The following is a 14,986-nucleotide window of genomic DNA, read 5'->3' on the forward strand; positions in this document are numbered from 1 at the left end:
AATGTTGAATTCAGCTGTTTGAGATCTTCACTGGGTAGTTTGTCTGTGCTAGAAGTTATTTTTTGAGATCAAATGGAAAATGGCATTTGCTTGAGGCCTTTCTGTAAAATGCTCTTGCCTTTTATCTCATCTGCATAACATGTATCAGAGGAAGGTGCCTGCTGTGTCTGCTGTTCCCTCTCCTCCTAGGCTCCTTAATTAGCAAGTAAGTATGTTTAATTATTTGTCAGTACTATGTCAGGGAAAGGTAAAAACAGGTGAATTGAGTAGAACGCAGATTACTCATTGGAGATAGTTAAACTGAATTCTCAGTGATGAAAGGAGAGAAACAGGAGAACTAGCTTATACACAGGGCAGGTCTTTGTCCTGTCTTAGTGTTTGTGGGTAGATTATGTACTATTGTATTGTTTTTTCAGAGGACCTGCTAAAATGATGGTTTTCCAAGTAGGTGTCACTGGGTTGTGTCACAGATTCACTGGAAGCGTGTGTATGGAAGGGGTGTTCACTGGAAGCAGTAGCGGTAGCTGCAGTGTTTGTACCTCTGCGGCTTCAGAGGGGTAATAGAGTCAGGCAAGTGGGACCATCGTCACTCACAGCCTGTCTTGACAAGGAGGAACTCAGCAAACATCCATCATATTTAACTTCTTAGCATTAGATAAACATGACAAAACTAATGAAAAATTCTGTTTCGCTGTTGTTTTGGTGTATGATCAGTTTGAATGTCTCTGGCTCATCCAGATTGAGCAGTCTTTGTCATAGCCCATCTCTGAAGTACCAAAAGACCTTTTTTCATATGTCCTAAAAGCACAGTGTCATTGATACTTGGTCACTGCTAGTGTCAGATGACTCGAAACCATTGCATAAGCTTCTGTCATTTCAGAATTGGTGGTGATCTTATTGTTAGGCCTGTCAGAGATTTCATTTAATATTTTAAAAACTGTTGAGTCATCTGTAATTGTCCTTCTAATAAATGGAGAGATTATTTGACCCAGGTGAAGCCCTGATGGCTAACATCAGTGTTTAGATATCCATCAGTGTTTTCCAGTTGTCAATACAAGAAAAACTGAAATCAAATAAGAATACCTTCGAAGATGGATAGCAAGATATTTAATCTATTTCAGGGCCACCTGTAATTGCAAGAGAATGAGTTACTGGCTATGCAAAGCTTCTTAACTGGGGAGTGGGTCACATACTTGCTATTGAGGTTTTCAGATGATGGAGTGGAAGTTAGCAAGCACACCAATGGGGATTTGGTTCCAGCTCCTGTCAGTAGTTCTGGCCAGATCAGGATATAACATCCACTTTATGGCAATGAAAAGTATCAGGAAATGCCTTATTCAGCCTGCTCTAACAATTTGGGTGGATGAAGAGGACAAATTACTGTATCAGAACCTCCAAGTGTATTTCTCCCTTTCTGTCAGTTAGCTAAGTAACCTCTTTCAGTAATTTTTAGGTATCATTTGGCTGTTTTTTATATATGCCACTTTCTTAATTCTTTAAAAAAGCATCATGAAGGCACCGACTGCTGCAAACTTCACATCTTGCAGGTAGACATTATGTCGGATGGAAAGTTCAGAAGAACAATACTCCAATGATCAGCTAATTCATACAGCTGTTAGGCTTGTTCCTACCATCAAGGGAGGAGTGTCTCTTTCTAGTATACCACAGCTGTGCTGACAGAAAACCCAGCAGCCCTTTAAAAACTGTATTTTACCATTATGCTTCACGACAATGGTATTGCTGTTATTTCATGATGGGACCTTGGTCCTGCTGTTTGTAGGCCTGGGTGTTGAGCTGTGAGGGAGGTGCTCTGAGCGCTGCTCTTTAAGCCCAAGTGCAGGGTCACAGAAGGGGTAGTATGGCTGGTAAGACACCTCATCTCAAATGCAGAAGGTCCAGTGTATACGTTGTTGGTAGCTTTCATACTGATTACAGCATCTCTGTGAATTATGGTCGTTGCAGAGCACTTTCTATTTATGAAATAGTTTCTTTGTAAAAGAGATATTGACAATTTCTTGTTTTGAGTAGTGGTTTAGGAATAGATAGCTTGCTGTCATCAGAAAGGGAGACTGTCAGTGATACTGGAAGGTAACAAATTCAGTTCTGGCCAAAGGGAAAATACTTCATTGAGTGCATAAATTAATCTGTGGAACTTGTTGCTGCAGTACATCATTGAGGATAAAACTTTGTGGGGTCAAAAGTAATCTTATATTTATGTGTTAGGCGAGTAGTAATTGTTATATAGACAAATCCTGCAGATGAAAACAAACTTTTAAGGCCGTTTGGAAGGGACAGACAGCTTCCTTGAGCTTAAAGTATCCCTAAGTGTAAAGGATAATAAGGAGGACTACTTTTCCTGATGACTGTTTTGCAGATTTGTCTTCAAGGCTTTCTTCTGCTAGTTTTTGAGATACCTGGAACTGGACAGTACAGATGGTAGGATACTGATGTGAATGAGTTTTAGGCCAAATTCAGAATGACGTTTTTATGTCCTGGATAATTTTTGAAGTGTTTTAAATAACTGATTCTTACCAGACCACAAATAATTATCAGTATCCCACTAAAAACAAGGTGTTACATTCAGATTATTACACTGGTGATAAAATATTAGGTAGAAGTGTATTCTGCAACATAGGCTACTTAAAATAAATGTAGGGTTTTGACAGGATTGAGGAATAATGTAGAATTTTTATTTTTTTTTTTTACAGTATCTTCAAGAACCATAACAGACAGTAGACCTAGTTGTTTGCCTGGATCAGGCAGACAGTGGCACATCTTTAACCTGTTCTCAAATCATGTTCATTTGGAACAAAGTCCAGTGTTACCTCATTTTGGACTGAAGTCTGTCTGCTGTTTTGTTTGTCTAAACCTTTGTCCTTGTTGAGAAGAGAGGTTAGAGACCCCTGCCAGTGCTGGTGCTCAACCATTCCTCCACAGGAGTGTGACTCATAAGTGGGTAGCTGTGTTTCTGTGCTGCTGATACAGGTCGGATATGGGTGGATTGAGAGATGCTCTGGCAGCCTGTTGATGTTGTTTTGTCATTTATACATAAAAAGGCAGTGTATTATCTGGTCCTACTGTGCCATACCCGAAGTGCTGGGCCAACACGCTGGTACAGAGCAGCCCTCAGTTTGTAGCATTGATGCTCCCTTGACGCATCAGGGCACGGCTGGGGCTCGGCAGGGCTACCTGCTGCTTTTCTGGCCAGATTGCTCCTGAGTAAGTGTGCAATGCCACAAGTTGGAGTGAGAGAAATTGAGTTGGTGGCTTATGGTCACAAACACAGAAGTATTTTCAAAACAGTCGTTACCTCTCTTAAATGATTAGGCTTCTCTTTGGGTTTTGTGCAAAAAGTAATATTTAGATCCTTATTGGTTCTGTTAGTCCCAGTTTTTTAAAAATTAATTTACTTCATGTATTTCATGAGCAAAAAGACACATCAACAAACGTGTGTAGTTGATGGACAAAATACTGACACTGTATTAGAGAGTTACTATTTGCTATCCATTCAACCATCAAATGCCAATAAATAATGGTATCAGTGTATTGCTATTATACCATGTTATATTTTGGGTGTGTGAAAACAGAGGAAGAATTGTCAGCAATAGAAGATCTGAAAATAAACTGTTTAAAATAATCCAAGCATCATAACTTTGGGCATCTTTTGCGTTTATGTGTTTTGCTTATGCATTTTCACCTATGCGCTGGACTTTCTTCAGCCTGAGCTCCATGCCCTTTTTTGTTGCGGTATCAGATAGTGGCCTCTGAGAGGCATGACTGATCTGATGTGGTATCACAGTTTATAAATAGCTCTAGAAAATTAGGGCATGCTCCCAGTTAGGGCTGAGCTCTGTATGTTGGAAATGCGTTGGTGGACCAGGACTGGCATGGTAAGGGATGCTGCTGCCAGGAGCTAAGGTGTGTTGGGAATGGTTCATGATCTCAGGATTGGAATAGTAGAGGAGGGAGTAGGGAAGAATAAAAGGAAATGTGTGCATTTTAACCGGTGCCTTCTGTTTTTTTGTTTTCCTCATTAGCAAATTCAGTGTGTGTTAATTACTTTAGATTTTTGCTACCTCCTTGACTTGTATTATCTCAAAGTCCCAGTGATATGACGTGAGACATGTTAGATAAAGATTTTTGTATACAGGCTGATGGAAGAATACAGTGTAAATGGAAGGAAGAGAAGCCTTTTCATAGAAGTGTCCAAATAGAATACATTTAGATTCCAAAGGCACCTTTGTGAAACAGATGTTACTTAAGAACGTTTATTTTATAAAGTACTGGAGAGAAATTAATGCTACTGAAAAGTTACTTTTTCTATATAGATATGTAATATTCTTATATCTGTCCTCTTCTAGCATGTGGTCATTGTGCACAGTGCTTTATTGCCACCTATCTCCTCTCATCCCCCCATTTCCTTCATATCCTGTCCTTTATCCTCAATGCTGAAATTAAAATTTATTTAATACTGCTAAAACTAGGGATTCTGATTTTGGTATATTGGAGAATAAATTTGTGGTTGGAATTGTTTTCATCCAAGCTGAAATTTTGTCTGCTTTCCTGCAATTTCTTGTGTGGTACAAGAGGATATTGGCTATGTATTAGTGCATATGTGGCTGAAAAGGATATGTAGAAGGAGAGGCAGAAGCTGGTATTTTCTTTCCCTGTGTTTTTTAAGACAGAAACTAAATCTAGTGAGTGTTAAACAGATGGCTATGTTGTTGCATAATAAATATTTGAAGAAAATTAAATTATGTCCTGCCTGTTTGCTGACGACAGTTCCAGCCCCCATAGTAACAGCAGTAATAATAATAGGAGGATTTACAGTGTATTTATTTTTTAATTCTCAAAGTGAGGTACGTAGGAAGGTCATATAAGGAGATTTTTTTTTTAATGTGGGAAAGATCAAGTGTGATGTGCCTGAGGTCATCCAGCACGTCAGCAAGTCTCTTGAAAGAGTGAGCAGGTCCCCTTGACTCCCAGACAATACTTTTCCATTTTAAACCATGCTGACTTGCAAATACTTAGTTGAGCATTTCCTTCAGAACTTCATTGTTGATTTTTTTTTTTTCTTAATTCCAACCTAATTGTTTGAAAATGTTAACCTGCCAAGAGGAGATAATAAAACCAGACTTACATTCCTGTCCAGTGTACTTGAGCAACAGGCTTGCTATGAAAAACCTACACTGAAGGCTCTCCTGAGAGTTTTGTTGTGAAGAGGAGAAGGTGGTGGATGCCAGAGATATGATGAAGATTTAGCTGAAATAAGAGATTTTATTTATACAGCTGAGCTTCATCTTGTGATATTAATAGCATACAGGCATTTCTTTTGGATAGAGAGGATGGATTCTGTATTTAGCTGAGGTCAGTGTGCTGCTCTTTCTGACATGAGCCAGAAATCCTATTGCCATTTAGCTGTTTGCATACATTACCTTGTCTTTACTGGGAGGACTCTTTTATTTCCTTCTATAAATCATTCTGATGTTGCTAGATTGAAAGTTGTGTGTGAAGGTACAGGATAAGAGCAAGAACTGTAATATCTCACTCAAAGGTGAGAAGCTTGGACCGCAGATTGGATCTACAGCAGCAGAAAAATTAATCTGGTTGATGGTACACCCCGTTTTCTTAGGACTCTGCAGACATGCTGGAAAGCAAGTTGAGGAGTTTATGAATTGTCCCAATTACCCATTTCCTGCCAACTCTTACTGATATTTTTCTGTCCTCTGACTGGAAGTAATTGTACCACGTGATAGAAGTGGAATTGGCGCTTATCACATGGTAATTTGTGTGGTGGGAGTAGTTTGCAGCTGTATTGCAGCAGAGTGTATAATCTGGAGTGTGAGTGGGATGTCTTTTTCCAGTTGGTGGGGAGAGAACAAGGCCTGGGATTCTTTACTGCCTCTGTAAAAAATTGTCATCTGCCCCAGCTTAAAGATATATTAATAGCATCCTGATCTCTTACATGCATGGTTGGTCCTGTTGCCTGGATACAAACGTAAAGTGATTAGAAAGCTATCATTAATATAAAATGAACAAAATAGGTCATAAAAGTACCCAGTTAGATGTTTTTCCCGTGTGCCCACCGTGCACGTTGGTACTTGGCTCTTTTCCTTGCTTGTTGCAGATTGTGCTTTGCTGTAATGCTGCGTTAGGCTTTTCACAAAACTGCAAGTATAACCTCTGTGATATTTTCTGCTAACTCTCTCTCTCTGTGGTTTCTTCCCTGTTCTTTGAAATAAACCCGTATCAGTTTTTCTCACATCATTTGTACCCTTCTGTAATCTGTTACCTTTTGTGTGTCTTTGATCAAATGCTGTCTTGTCTTCTTAACTTCTTTCAGTACGCAATTGTATTTTTAGTTTCAGTGTGCTGCATTACTCTTCTTGGTAAATATATGCACTGTATCACATAAAGGAGCGTTAAACATTTCTACAAAAGGCCCTTGTTTTTTAGCGTCTCCCTAGGGTCTTGTAATGGATTTGTTAGGGCTCTGGGGAGATGTCCCTTCCTAACCTAGTTTCTGGTTCAGTGGTTCTCTTTTCCATCATTTCCTGCAGCGTTTCCGATTTTCTTTGTGAAAATATATGCTCAATTTTGATGCTGCTCTTACCTCTTTTTTGCATGCTTCTTTCAAGTGTAGATGAAAATGTCTGTGACAGGTTTGGTAATGTTTCTTCAGTTAATTCTCTATTTCTTAAAGTCTGTTCACATATAGAAGCACTGTACTTTAAGGTGTTATTTTTCTCTTTCCAGCTGTTCTGATAGCACTCTGTGATAGTGTTGTTTTCAGGGTGAAGTAACTAATGCAATTTTTTAGGTCTCATGACTTAACAACCAACTGCTAGAGGTAGACAGCAGTGACCGAGTTCTTAGTTTGCTTCAGCTGTGAAATAAATTGTTCGCTTAAACCCTGCCTGTGTAGGCCTTTGGTATGAACTGCCAGAGAAGGAGGAGTGAAAACAGTGATACGGGCTTCCTAAATTCAGGACAGTAAAAAATTAAAGTATTTCTTGCTTTCTCTTGGAGAATCATTACATATGTTGTTTAGCCACCAGTATTACTGTGAATGAGTGCTAAGTGCAGGCATCTTACATCTGTGCTATTTGGTGATTAGGGAAAGGAATGCAGGACGATTGTTTAGTGGTTAATATGCTGTAACGGAGATTAGAAAATTTGACCTAGGTCCCTTGCTCTGCTTTTCATATGAACTTTGGTAGTTTACTTCATTGCTGCCTCAGTTCTGTTTTTGTCAAATTAGGATAATACTTATGTTCTTATACTTGTGTGCTATCTCTGTTTCTTTTGAAAAAAGTATATGGGACAGGGACTGTCTTTTGTTAGGCATCCAGAAGTCTGATTATATATACAGATACACTTGTGTGCTTGTGTATGTGTTTAGGTAGATAGATAATATATAGAAATCCTAACCTTGGCTGAAGCCTTTTGGTGTGTGCTGTGATGTAAATAGCAATGAGAATATGGTTGAAACAAATGATATGATGCTTTCTCAACAGTTTGGTCACAAAATACAGCTTCCTGTTTTTAACTGTAGGTGATGTTTTTAGGTCTTGCCATAAATACTGTATGATAGCTTTCAGAACTCATACATCCATGCACAAATATGTAAAAGAAAAATTTCTATCTGCCATTTCATGACTTTATTTCTTTGATATCATGATTCATTTTATTATAAAGCCCATTCTCCTTTTTGTCTTAGTTTGTGTCATAAAATGCGCTTACGAGAAATAAAGGAGAAGATGAGAATGCCATATCCAGTCAGAGAAATTGTATGTGTAATATGCTGTTTTGTTTCCAGTAGTACCCGATGATTGGTTGTTTTGGAGGAAGTGTTAAAATCTCCACAGTGGACAATTACATAATTATGAGTGAGTTTCAGAAACACTGAAGAGATTTAAGCACACACATCTCACTGAAAGACAAGGAGGTTAAAAAAAGCCCTAACTGTATAAATGCCTATCTCCTTTGTGTTTGTAGAAACTAAAGATGTTTCTATTTTCGTATTTATTGCTAGATTTAACTAAAATACTGCTCTGTTAATAGATTACATGGGTATGCATGGCTGCTTCTCCCTTAATTCCTCCCACTTTAAATAACTCGATTTATAATTTTACTGTGAATTTTTTTGTTGCTTAAGGTAAACATCTTATTTAGGCAAGAATTATCAGCTGCACAAATATTGAACAGTGAAGACTAGCTAAGTAGTAGGCTTGTGGAAAAGAAGCAGGTGTTGTAGTGGATCATACCTTGTACATGAGTCAACAATGCAAATAATGTTTATGAAGGAGCCCAGCGTCTGAGACAGGTAGTCTTTCTCTATACTGTGTACTGGAACTGTGTACAGCTGCAGCTTGTTTGCACCATACTTGAGGAGAGATGAGGACCAACTGGAAGTAGCTCAGGAGAAAGCAATAGCAATGAAAATCTGACCCACAAGTAAAGAATGAAACAAGCAGAATTGCTTAGGCTGGAGAAGTTAAAATAATTTTAAAATTTTACAGTGTGCTGCAAAGAGAAAAATTTGTCCTCCATGTTTATGCAGGGTAAGACCAGAAGTAAAGGGCTTAAATTGCAGAATTAGAGTAGACTTCAGGAAAAACTTTACAACAGCGCAAGCAGTTAAGCAGTAGACTCCATTGCCTAGGGACCTTCTGGACATTCTGTCCTGGAAGATGTTAGTGGAGATAACAGGTGAATGTGTTGGGAATGCTTTAGATATCACTGATTCCACCTGAAAGAATTTCCTTCCAAGTCTGTTTGTGATTTCAATGGTACCGACATTGTTTCTGTATAGCTTCCCTTCAGTGTTAAGCATACTCTTTGTCCTGATAATTTTCATTGCATTTTCTTGAGGATTTTTCTTTCTGCTAAATACAGTTTCAGTCAGGGTGGACTTAAACACAGTAAATGTGAAGGTTTGTGTTAAGAAAGTGTATGTTAAAGAATAATATATATAATGTCAATATTATTTTTTTTCTAAATGTCTTGTTTACTTTTTTACCATGCTGATCAAATGACTGTTTTCACTGACACATGACATAAATTCTTACAGAGTAACTACAGGTAATTTATAGATCATAACTTAAAACCTCCCTCTGTGTTTTATTTCTTTCTCATTTTCTTTGTTGCTGTGGTCCCAAACTGCCCAACAGCACTCTCTCTTAGAATTTCCTAAACTAATTCATGTTATTCTGTGTATTCAACCAACCTCACTGAAAGTGATATTCAGTTGAAATTTTATTTCAGTTTTTGCTTTGTTTTGCAACTATTTAATAACAACCTGAAAGAAAATAGATGCTAATCTTTGAGAGCTCCACAAATAGCCTTCTTCCACGCTCAAAACTGATCAGTGGTTCTTGTTTTGTTTCTTTTTGCCAGTTTCCCGCTTGTGACAGTACTTTGTTCTTCTTGCCTGAACAGCGACTTGAGTAGCCCTTTGTGAAGGACTTGACCAAATCTTTTGAGAAAGTTCCAATAAACAATGTGTTCTTGTATTCCTTTACTCCATCGGGGTTTTTTCTAATCCTTGAAAGAATTCAGCTCCTTAACAGATCTACCTTGTGTTCAATTCATCTTGTCCCCTCAACTTCGCAGAAACCTTCAGTGTTCACATGCTCAGGATTCTCCTTCCCTCTGTTCTTGAGAAGTCTTTGGGTTTTTGCAGACTTTCCAGTTTACAACATTTCAGGTTTACTTTCCTATGCTGAGGTGGTGCTTACAAATGGGAATACAGGACCAGTATCCCATGGACAATTTTCAGTGGTGTAAATTCTCACACAGTCCCACTCCTCTCCCATGCCTGCATAATCTGGTGCACAGGGCCATTACAAGTATTTGTGCAGATGCACAATGCACTAAATCAGAAATTGAAAAATACCTGGCTTACTGCAGCGTATGCCAGCACAGGACAGTGACAGCACGACAAAGGCAATGTGCAGCTGCTTCATGTGTGGGAGAGGGAGGGGAAGGAAGGGAGATACCTGCCACCTTCTGACAGTGCTGTTGACTTAACCTGGTTTAAGATATTTTGGATTATCTGTATTGGTCTTTTCCTTTTGCATTAGGCAATTTAGGCTGAGTAGGAAATTCTCAACAGAAAGTCACAGAAATGTAAACACAGTAGCACTGGAGAACATCATGTTTAGCCATGATGTTAGCCACCTTGTCTCATTGTATCTTACTGAGAAATGTATGTTTTTAACATCTTTTTTACATCCTGGGTTTTTTTAAACTTGTAAGATGCTGAATGTTGGGAGGTAAATCCAGATGTAGATGAAGACACTAACAGAGAAGAACTAGAGATACTAGAAATTATGAGAGAGCATCAAATTTAGCTATTTCCCATTTGTGGGGAGGCACTGGAGAGAATGAAGTCAAAAAAAAGTTTAACCTGAAATGTGTATTTGTCTGTGTGCCCAGGGGAAGAGTGGAACTGGAAAAGTGCTAGTGTTTTTCCAAGCACCAGAAGGCTTTGGAGTGAGTAGCTATGCAGCTGATAAACCAGTTTGCAGATGCGTCATGGCAGTAAAAACCAAATTAATAAGGTTTTGGGTTATACAAATTAAAGAGAAGTTCCTTCTTGAACAACTGTGAAAGTTAACTTGCCAAGTGTGCAGGCCCAAACATCTTGTTTCTATACAGATGTAAACCAACTGAAGAGAGTTGAGGGACAAATCACAAATGGGTACACGCTAAGGGACCGACAGGCAAACATGCTTGCCTTGGCTATGTGATAACTAGAAGTGTAGGTGAGAGATGTGATAAGAGTCTACAAATATTTGAGAGGCACATACTTGAAAGATAGAAACTAATTAATTTAGTAAGGTGAGAAGGGGCATAACTAGAAACAAGGGAGTGAGATTATGAAATATATTAAAGGATGGAATAGTCTGCCCAAAGGAAAGGTTGGAAGGACAAATGTATAAGATCAAATATATGAGACTAGTAGAAAGATTCAGGAAATAATCTAACATCAAAGAGTTAGCTTTCTGATGAAAATAGATTGAACAATTTAGTAAGTCGCTTTTACATTTAATTTATGTTTGCTTTTGAGGTATTAAGGCAAGTTGTCAGCCTCTCTTAACTCTTTAATTTTGCCTCCCTAATGCTTCCTCCCAATTCAAATCTATGTTATTGCATACTGTGCAGGGATTTGCCAAGACAAGGTTGCACTGAGTGGTGCCGGAGGGAGACGGTTCACAGCTCCCCCTGCGGTGTTCGCCCCTGTCCCACTCCCAGCCCCTCTCCCAAGGGATGGGGGCACCCTCTCCCCACATCCTCCAAGCAGGAGGTGTGAGCAGCCACAGGTGAAGCCAGGCTTAGATGCTGCCTTTCTTTAGAAAAATGTTTTAAAAAGGAACAGTTGGGCAAACAATGAAAAAAGAAGCAAGGGGATGACTTTCAAGAACATTGTCTTGCTACATTTGGCCTAAAAGCTGTAGCTGCAAATAAATGGGAGCAAACTAATATAGCAGATATAGAGGTCTAGTTGCACTATTTTGTTCCTGTTTGCATCTAGGTGAACAAGGGTGAGGGAGCTCCCAGGCTGCGAGTTACTATTTGTGTTACGTGCAGCGTGTAGCTAAACCTGCAACTGATAGGATGGTAAGAACAGGAGCAAAATCTTTTTAGCATAGAGGAAGCAGCAGAGAATTTTTCCTTAATGAAATAAAGTGCATTTTAAATTGCAGCCAGAAAGTCAGTTTGACTGCATCTGAGAGGATGGAGAGCAGCCCTAAATTGCTCCATTTGGCTTGTGCGATAGGGTAAGTAGTAGAAGGTGTTCAGGTTCACTGCTACTCTCGGTGGCTTTTTGTCTGAGTAGATGTCAACTGCCTGCTAGTGTTCTGGTGTGGCGAAGGAGGACGATGAGGAGGAGTCGCGTCAAGCTGCTGCTTGTGAGAGGAAAGATGCAGTTATGCTTGGCATTTGCTGTCTGACTCCTGCTGGCTAGAAGGCAGCCCTGGGATTAATTTGAAGAGATTATTTAAAGAATTTGGAAAGTGTACCAGTTTTGGGGCTTTCCTTTGTAAAGCAAAAAACCCTAAACCTTAGTTTTCAAACAGCACTAAGTGAATTTATGATGCTACATTGTATTTCTGTACATGGTCTCTACATGCAGTCTTTACAAGGATTTAAACTGTTGTCTGCCTGAGCTCTGTTATTGAGGACTTCATCTGAGAATGTGTTTTAATTTTTTCATTATGGAGTAAGGTCTTCATGTGAAATTTAAAGCCAAGTTCTCAGTGCCATGATGCTTACGGTCTTGGAAGTTGCAACCCTCTGACTGGTGGACTGTCAGCTTTTAAAACAGGCCAGGAGGTTCTTAGCATATTCTTCCCCTTCCTGCTTTTCCTTTTATATAAGGGGGAATCAGTTTCAGTGATTAAGAAATACTGTTGTCACTTTCACTTGACATGTTTTTAAGGAGGCACAATAGTGTGTGCACTGTCTTGTTGAATAATTTGCGTTTAGAACAAAGCATTTGTTTGCTCAGCCTGTGTGCAGTGATCTTCATACTTGTATAAAATAAAGTACTCTTTGATCTTTCTTTCCTGTGTATCTCTAATCCAGACCCATTTTACACTCCCCTCCCCACACCCCAGCTGGAGGGTGTGCTTGTAAGCCAGGCATTATTGGCTTTTGCTCTGTGTGCTGGCTTCTGAACAAAGGTGCTGCTGAAAAGGTGAGTACTTAACTTCCATCCTCTTTGATGCAGATTTTTGTTCAGAGGAACTGATAAATTCAGACTCACCAAACCTATCACCTTAAACTGTGTCTTGGTTTGCAATGGAGAAAATCTAATCTACCAGCTCATAAAATCGTGAGTGTCAGCCATCAAAGCACTTTAAATTTTGGTTTAGTGTAAATTGTGTGGCATTCTGCAGCACTGCAGATCAGAGTAGCTGAAAGGTTGGCATGTTTCATCTCTTGAACAGACTTGAATTTAGAGACAGAGAAATCTCTGACACCCTGAAAATAAACAGTAATAAAAATACAATTCCTACCCTACGATGAGCATGGGATGGTGTGGCTGAGAGGAGTGCTTGACTACCCATTTCCTACATAGTTGTGTGAATTCTTCATCAAATCTAATGTGTGTCACATCAGCTGTCCTCTGAAAGTAGCTGAGGTACCTGATCATTAACTGAAAGGAAAAGAAAACAAGCTTTTACCAAATCGAGAAAGCTACTTATGAGATGGGGGATAAGTTTAATAGTATGCTCTGCTATGAATACTTAGGAATTTCTCGAAACCTTTCTCTTCAGTCAGTGAAATACCGAGTGTGCCAGGCATGCAGCAGTGCAGTGGGGGGGTGTGTCGTTTTACAAGTGTTTCCAATTGGCAGTGAATCGAGTAAAACAACAAAGGATTAGTACAGAAGGGAACTTTCAAAAACATCTAGAGTGCTTTATGGATAAGAAATAATGTGTTTTATCGGCATGCAAACAAAACTTTGTTTATAGGAGAGTATTAGTACTTTAAGGAAGGGTAGATGAAAGTAAATATGTGATACTGTAAGGTCTGTATTGGTCTGTTTTCCATGAGACTGCATTAACCATCAGAAATGGGATGTCATGCATAAGGTTTGAAGATTGTTCTTCAGGAGCATTTGTAAAACTTTATGTTGTCAGATATTATGTGTGTATTTGTCTTCTGCAGACTGTTTTCCTTATACATGTTCTATATTTAAAAATACTGGTGTTATCTACCTGTAAAACCACTCCGCATTAGAGTACTAGCTTAATATTTTAGGAGCCGAAGAGAGTCATGGGTAAAACATTCTAGAAGTTTCCAGCTAGTAGCCTAAAATATACTTACATACAAGAAGGTATGTAAAGTGAATGTCTTGACTTCATGGAGAAAAATATCTTGGAATGTTCAAGTTTAAAAGCAAATATTGTGTATTCCACTAGAAAACTGGACTTTTATACTTGATAAAACTAGAACATGCTGAGATACATAATTTTCAATTTTGTCAGTTACTGTTATTGCTTAATTTTTCCTGTAGTAAAGTTTTAAAGAGATATCACTGCATTATTAAATGTGATTATTATACATAATTAATAAAATATGTATTAATTACTAAAAATCATGATTTAAGTATTGCCTTGTCTTGTAAGAAGCTGTTAAACACTTTTTTTGGAGAGATGTGGGTATTTGTTAAAAGGAAAGGTTGGAAGAGCTCCTGTTCTGTAACTGCTATTTGGATTCTGTTTTTGAATCCACTTGTTTTAAAAAGCAGTGTGTTCATGGTACACTTGCTGTTGGTCTGATCTGGAGCCTCTTCATCTTGTCTCAGAAGATTTGTCTGTTGATGTCAGAAATCCATGTTAACGTGCCACTATTGTATCACAATTGTGTTTTTGACCTTATAGGAATATTTCATGGAGTTTATTGTCCAAAAGGTGTTACATGTTTTTATTTCCTTTTTTAACTTGTTTTGATTTTTGTTTGTTTGGGGGTTGGGTTATTTTTGGACTTTGGTCATTTCAAAGACATCTACTAAATTTCAGGGCATATATTTGAAATCATGAAAGACAAAGCAAGATTCTTTTCCTGCTTTTGTGTATAGATAAATATTCCTGGTGGAGCAAGATCTTGTTCTGTGATTCTCTTGCTCTGACATCTATGAGAAAAACCTTTCTGACTAAGGACACTTATAATCTCTTAACAGAAGGACACTAAAATAAGTAGTCTACTGCATACAGCTCAAAAACTAGTTCTTTGTGTCAGAAGTGTGTCCCTGACTGATATTTGGAAGAACAGTATGAATTGAATTAGAGTTTGCAGTTGTATTTGGCATGTTTCTTCTGTCAGGAAGTGGTGAGGAGCAATCATGAGGAATACAATATACAGAAAGATTTGCAAGCAAACAAGGAGCAAGCTTAATAGCAAGAGGTGGCAGGTAGATGTAAGGATCTGGCCTGGAGTTACAGTTATGAGGTTGCAATTTTATTTAATA

General features: G+C 38.5%; 1 protein-coding gene across 3 annotated transcripts in view; it reads left to right on the forward strand.

Annotated features, from left to right (window-relative positions):
* NDST2 (N-deacetylase and N-sulfotransferase 2) overlaps window positions 1-14,986 on the forward strand; it is a 140,141-nt gene that overhangs the window by 16,003 nt on the left and 109,152 nt on the right. The window contains exon 1 of one of the 3 annotated variants that reach the window (XM_074874637.1): window positions 75-205. The exons of the other annotated variants lie outside the window; for them this stretch is intronic. The gene's annotated coding sequence lies outside the window, so the exon portion shown is untranslated. Of the gene's footprint in view, window positions 1-74; window positions 206-14,986 lie in introns of those variants that run through there. 3 annotated transcript variants of the gene reach the window in all.

The sequence above is a fragment of the Strix uralensis genome, chromosome 7 (genome assembly GCF_047716275.1).
Source record: "Strix uralensis isolate ZFMK-TIS-50842 chromosome 7, bStrUra1, whole genome shotgun sequence".
NCBI lineage: Eukaryota > Metazoa > Chordata > Aves > Strigiformes > Strigidae > Strix > Strix uralensis.